Below are 6554 nucleotides of genomic sequence, written 5' to 3' on the forward strand. Positions count from 1 at the left end.
TTTCTCACCTTGGGAGTTGGTGCAAACTTCGCCTGTGCATCCAAACCCCGTGATATGATACGCTCTATCACACATAAACCTCCTTATATCTTCCTCAAAATAGCCACCATACCTACCTATTTATGGCATTTCCATAGCCATTCCGAGATATATTGCCATGCAACTTTCCACCGTTCCGTTCATCATCATCATGACATACATTACTTTTGCAATTGCATGATCATGTAATAGACATCGTATTTGTGGCAAAGCCACCATGCATAATTTTTATACATGTCACTCTTGATTCATTGCCCCATCCCGGTACACCGCCGGAGGCATTCATATAGAGTCATATCTTGTTCTAGTTTCGAGTTGTAATCCATGTGTTGTAATCAATAAAAGTGTGATGATCATCGTTATTAGAGCATTGCCCAAAAAAAAGGCCAAAAAAAGGCCAAAAGAAAAAAAAGGAAAAAAAGAGAAAAAGAAAGAAAAAAAGAAAGAAAAGGAAAAAAATAAAAATAATAAAGGGGCAATGCTACTATCTCTATTTCCACACTTGTGCTTCAAAGTAGCACCTTGTTTTTCATGTAGTGAGTCTCATATATTGTGCTTCAAAGTAGCACCATGTTTTCATGTAGAGAGTCTCATAGGTTGTCACTTTCATATACTAGTGGGAATTTTTCATTATAGAACTTGACTTGTATATTTCTACGATGGGCTTCCTCAAATGCCCTAGGTCTTCGTGAGCAAGCAAGTTGGATGCACACCCACTAGTTTTCCTTTGTTGAGCTTTCATCCATTTATAGCTCTAGTGCATCTGTTGCATGGCAATCCCTACTCCTCATGTTGACATCAATTGATGGGCATCTCCATAGCCCGTTGATTATCCTCGTCAATGTGAGACTTTCTCCTTTTTGTCTTCTCCACACAATCCCCACCATTATTCTATTCCACCCATAGTGTTATATCCATGGCTCACGCTCATGTATTGTGTGAAGGTTGAAAAAGTTTGAGATTATTTAAGTACGAAACAATTGCTTGGCTTGTCATCGAGGGTATAGAAGTTGGGAACATCTTTGTGTGACAAAAATGAAGCATAGCCTAACTATATGATTTTGTAGGGATGAACTTTCTTTAGCCATGTTATTTTGAGAAGACATGATTTATTAGTATGCTTGAAGTATTACAATTTCTTTTGTCAATATGAACTTTTATTTTGAATCACTTGGATCTGAACATTCATGCCACAATAAAGAGAAATTACATTGAGAATTATGCTAGGTAGCATTCCACATCAAAAATTCTGTTTTTATCATTTACCTACTCGAGGACGAGCAGGAATTAAGCTTGGGGATGCTTGATACGTCTCCAACATATCTATAATTTTTGATTGTTCCATGCTATTATATTACTTGTTTTGGATGTCTATGGGCTTTATTTTACACATTTATATCATTTTTGGGACTAACCTAGTAACTGGAGGCCCAGCCCGTATTGCTGTTTTTTTGCCTATTTCAGTATTTCGAAGAAAAGGAATATCAAACGGAGTCCAAACGGAATGAAACCTTCGGGAGCGTGATTTTTGGAACGAATGTGATCCGGAGAACTTGGAGTGCAAGCCAAGAAGCAGCCGAGGCGGCCACGAGATTGGAGGGTGCGCCCACCCCTCCTGGGCACGCCCCCTGTCTCGTGGGCCCATTCGGCAGCCACTGACGTACTTCTTCCTCCTATATAAGCCTACATACCCCAAAAACATCCAAGGATCCACCGAAGAAATATTTCCACCACTGTAACCTTCTGTATCCACGAGATCCCATCTTGGAGCCATCGCCGGCATTCTGCCGGAAGGGGAATCCACCATGGAGGGCTTCTACATCAACACCATAGCCCCTCCGATGAGTTGTGAGTAGTTTACCATAGACCTTCGGGTCCATAGTTATTAGCTAGTTGGCTTCTTTTCTATTTTTGGATCTCAATACAATGTCCCCCCCCCTCTCTTGTGGAGATCTATTCGATGTAATCTCTTTTTGCGATGTGTTTGTCAAGATCCGATGAATTGTTGGTTTATGATCAAGTTTATCTACGAATAATATTTGAATCTTCTCTGAATTCTTTTATGTATGATTGAGTTATCTTTGCAAGTCTCTTCGAATTATCGGTTTGGTTTGGCCTACTAGATTGATCTTTCTTGCCATGGGAGAAGTGCTTAGCTTTGGGTTCAATCTTGCGGTGTTCTTACCCAATGACAAAAAGGGTTGCAAGACACGTATTGTATTGTTGCCATTGAGGATAAAAATATGGGGTTTATATCATATTGCTTGAGTTTATCCCTCTACATCATGTCATCTTTCTTAATGTGTTACTTTGTTCTTATGAACTTAATACTCTAGATGCATGCTGGATAGCGGTCGATGTGTGGAGTAATAGTAGTAGATGCAGGCAGGAGTCGGTCTACTTGTTGCGGACGTGATGCCTATATACATGATCATGCCTAGATAGTCTCATAATTATTCACTTTTCTATCAATTGCTCGACAGTAATTTGTTCACCCACCGTAATACTTATGCTATTTTGAGAGAAGCCTCTAGTGAAAACTATGGCCCCCGGGTCTATCTTTTATCATATAAGTATCCAATCTACTTTTATTTGCATCTTTATTTTCTGCATCTATATTATAAAATACCAAAAATATATTTATCTTATCATATTATCTCTATCAGATCTCACTTTCGCAAGTGGCCGTGAAGGGATTGACAACCCCTTTATCGCGTTGGTTGCGAGTTCTTTGTTTGTTTGTGTAGGTTCATGGGACTTGTGAGGAGCCTCCTACTGGATTGATACCTTGGTTCTCAAAAACTGAGGGAAATACTTATGCTATTGTGCTGCATCACCCTTTCCTCTTCAAGGAAAACCAACGCAAGCTCAAGACGTAGCAATCTGCTATGAATTCTGTTCTCCGACTGGGACACGACGGAGTTCTGATCTCCTGCTGCTCGGAGATGCACCCTGATCTGTTCCAAGCCTCTTCTAGCCTCTGAACGGGACAACAGAATGGACTCCGCGATACGCGCAGCAGCTACAAGATTCTAGATCAGTGTGCGGAATACCTGAGTTTCCGGTGGAAACAATTGTCGTGGACGCCGACTGGACTCGGGGATTAGTCGATGGGCACGCTCGCCGAGAGAATGTTGGAGATTCTCCAAATGAGTGCGCTCAGCAGCGTGGCTAGGTGCACTGCCTCCAAGGCACGAGCCTCAGCGGTTTCCCCTATGATGGGGGTCTGGAGAGCCTCCATGTTGCGGCGGTGCAGCTCCTCCCTCTACTACGAGCTGAGAGGTTGGGGCCGATACTCCTCATGGCCGAATGACGGGTCGTCGTCGTCACCGTTGCTGCTGCTACGATGGAAACCAGGTGGGCCGCGATGGGAGTCGACCATGAGGACTTCCGCCGCGGGGTCACAACTCCCGCTCTCGGAAAAGGTGTCTGCTAAGTCAATCGACGGGTCGACTAGACCGCAGTGAAATACGTCGGGCTCGATTGCCGCGACTTGGGGGGTAAACGCCTGCTGAGCCATTGCGTGCTTCACTCACTGCTGGAGCCGCGATCGAGCAGACCACTTGCAGCAGCGTCCAGCAAAGTGAGAAGACGATGCGAGGACCGACTGGTACGGGGTCGACGGCTGTAGAAGGAGGATGCCGCAGGCACTCGCGCGGAAGTGCGACGAACCACGGATTGGTGAAGCGTCGACGTCGAGGGGGGCCTCCAGGAACCATGCGGAGTCATCGGCGACGAAAGTGAGCGCGCCGAGTCGGAACTCGCGACCCATGACCAAACTGCCAGCGAAAACCATGTTGATGAAGATTGAAGCAACTACAACCTCGCCGGAAGTCACTAAGACGCTTTGCCCCACGGTGGGCGCCAACTGACATGGTACTAAGTCTGACAGTAAGTATAGGGGGTACGTACGAGGAGGAAATGTCCTAGCTACGGTGAGATTGTACACAAGAGTTTTACGAGTTCAGTCCCCTCTTGGAGGAGGTAAAAGCCCTACGTCTCGATGACCTGAGGCGGTCGACTGGAATATGAGAGTGTGTGTTATAGGGGGTGCGAACCCTTGTCCCAAAGGAGGGGGTGGCTTATATAGAGTGCGCCAAGACCCCAGCCCACCTCTGTTATAGGGGTTCAATGTACATAAAGATAGGTGTTACTGATAACGCCAGCTATAAAGTGCTATTAATGATCTTTAAGACTACGAGTGAACGCCTAACTGTTGTTGTCCTTTGAGACTCCTAGTCTCCTGTAGGTTGAATGGTTTCTCGTATGGTCGAATGGCTTCGTCTTGGTCGAGTGGAACCAGGAGGGAGGGGTACCCGAGTGATATGACTGGTCGAGTGGATTGCACTCGACGGCTTCAATTGGTACTCCCTGTTGTCCCTTGATTGTCTTTGCTTCTAGGGTAGATACTTTGGGTAGTGCGTATAGGTCAGGCCTATGACCCTACCCTAGGTCTATATCATCATCAATACCTCCGGCAATAAACTTGTCTGGTAGGATACAATTGAAGTGCTCAGTTCTCTAGCAAATGATTGTATCTCATGAGCTTGCTCAACCACGGAGCACTCTTCAGTCATCCTGTAATCATAGAATTGCTCCATGATGTACAGCTCAGTGCCAGCATCCGAGACTCCAAACTTGGCCTCGAGTGTGTCCCACATATCTTTTCCATTATCAATTGACGCATAAGCATCAACTATGTTCTCACCAAGAACACTCAAAAGAGCATCCTTAAACAGAGTATCCATTTTCTGAAAAGCTTGTGCCTGTTGAGCATCATACTCTCCTTCAGGTTTGCCAAGAGTGGCGTCATAGCAACTCATGGTTTGAAACCATAAGACTGCTCTCACGCGCCACCTCTTATAGTGGCTACCCTCAAACATAGGAGGTCTCATGGAAGCAGCAAAACCACTTTGGGTAAATTGCTTATAATAAGGTTTTTGGATTGTTGGAAATATGAGCAATTTACCATATGATTTTATTAATGGAAATACAAGATAAAGCATGACTAAAATAGCAGAGATAAAGCAAGTCATGCGATCTGACAGAGAGAAGGTAAATAACATCTGCAAATATGAACTAGAACCAAACATATCTAGAGCAGAGAGTAGAACAAGAAATTGTGACAGGACCTGATAACCCACAAGTATAGGGGATCGCAATAGTTTTTGAGGGTAGAGTATTCAACCCAAATTTATTGATTCGACACAAGGGGAGCCAAAGAATATTCTCAAGTATTAGCAGCTGAGTTGTCAATTCAACCACACCTGAAAGACTTAATATCTGCAGCAAAGTATTTAGTAGCAAAGTAGTATGGAAGTAACGTTAATAGTGACAAAAGTAACAGTAGCAGTTTTGTAGTACTCGTAACAGTGGTAAATGGAAAAGTAACTAATTAAAGATCAATATGTGAAAGCTCGTAGGCAATGGATCAGTGATGGATAATTATGTCGGATGCGATTCCTCATGCAACAGTTATAACATAGGGTGACACAGAACTAGCTCCAGTTCATCAATGTGATGTAGGCACATATTCAAAATATAGTCATACGTGCTTATGGAAAAGAACTTGCATGACATCTTTTGTCCTACCCTCCCGTGGCAGTAGGGTCCTATTGGAAACTAAGGGATATTAAGGCCTCCTTTTAATAGAGTACTAAACCAAAGCATTAGCACTTAGTGAATACATGAACTCCTCAAACTATGGTCATCATCGGGAGTGGTCCTGATTATTGTCACTTCGGGGTTGCCGGATCATAACACATAGTAGGTGACTATTGACTTGCAAGATACACTAGTAGAAAAAGGGTCAAATGTGAAGCACAATAGTGCCGGTTGGAATTTCAGCCGGCACTAATGTGTACACTAGTGCCGGTTCGTGGCGGCGATCAATAGCACTGGTTCGTGGCTAACCTTTAGTACCGGTTCGTGCCACGAACCGGTACTAAAGAGGCTGTGTCAGCCTGCGGTCAGGCTATGGCCCCACCACCACCATTTAGTGCCGGTTCGTACCACGAACCGGTACTAATGAGGTTATGGAAAGCTGTTTTTTAGTCCCACCTCACAAAGTGAGAGGGACTAGGAGCGGTTTATAAGCCGTGAGTGCAGAGACAATGAAGAAGAGGCTCAATGCTCACGTTGCTTAGCTTCAAGCCTTCAGGAATACGGTAGACTGCATGGAGCTATGCGCAGTGCAGTTTACACTATTCCGAATGGCTTGAAGCAAATTAACGAGCATTGCACCTCTTTTTTATTTTAAATAACTTATTACAACTCCGGACTTCTTCTGTTATGGCCAAAACTAATTTCACGTCGACATTTCTTTTTTTAAGTAGTAACTCCAGACTTTGACCATCAAGTTTTGCAGGAAGAAGAAGAAGAAGAAGAAGAAGAAGAGGAAGAAGAGGAAGAAGAAGAGGAGGAAGAAGAAGAAGAAGAGGAAGAAGATGAAGAAGAAAAAGAAGAAGAAGAAGAAGAAGAAGAAGAAGAAGAGGAGGAGGAGTAGGAAGAAGAAG

Source organism: Triticum dicoccoides, chromosome 5B, assembly GCF_002162155.2.
Source record: "Triticum dicoccoides isolate Atlit2015 ecotype Zavitan chromosome 5B, WEW_v2.0, whole genome shotgun sequence".
NCBI classification, from domain to species: domain Eukaryota; kingdom Viridiplantae; phylum Streptophyta; class Magnoliopsida; order Poales; family Poaceae; genus Triticum; species Triticum dicoccoides.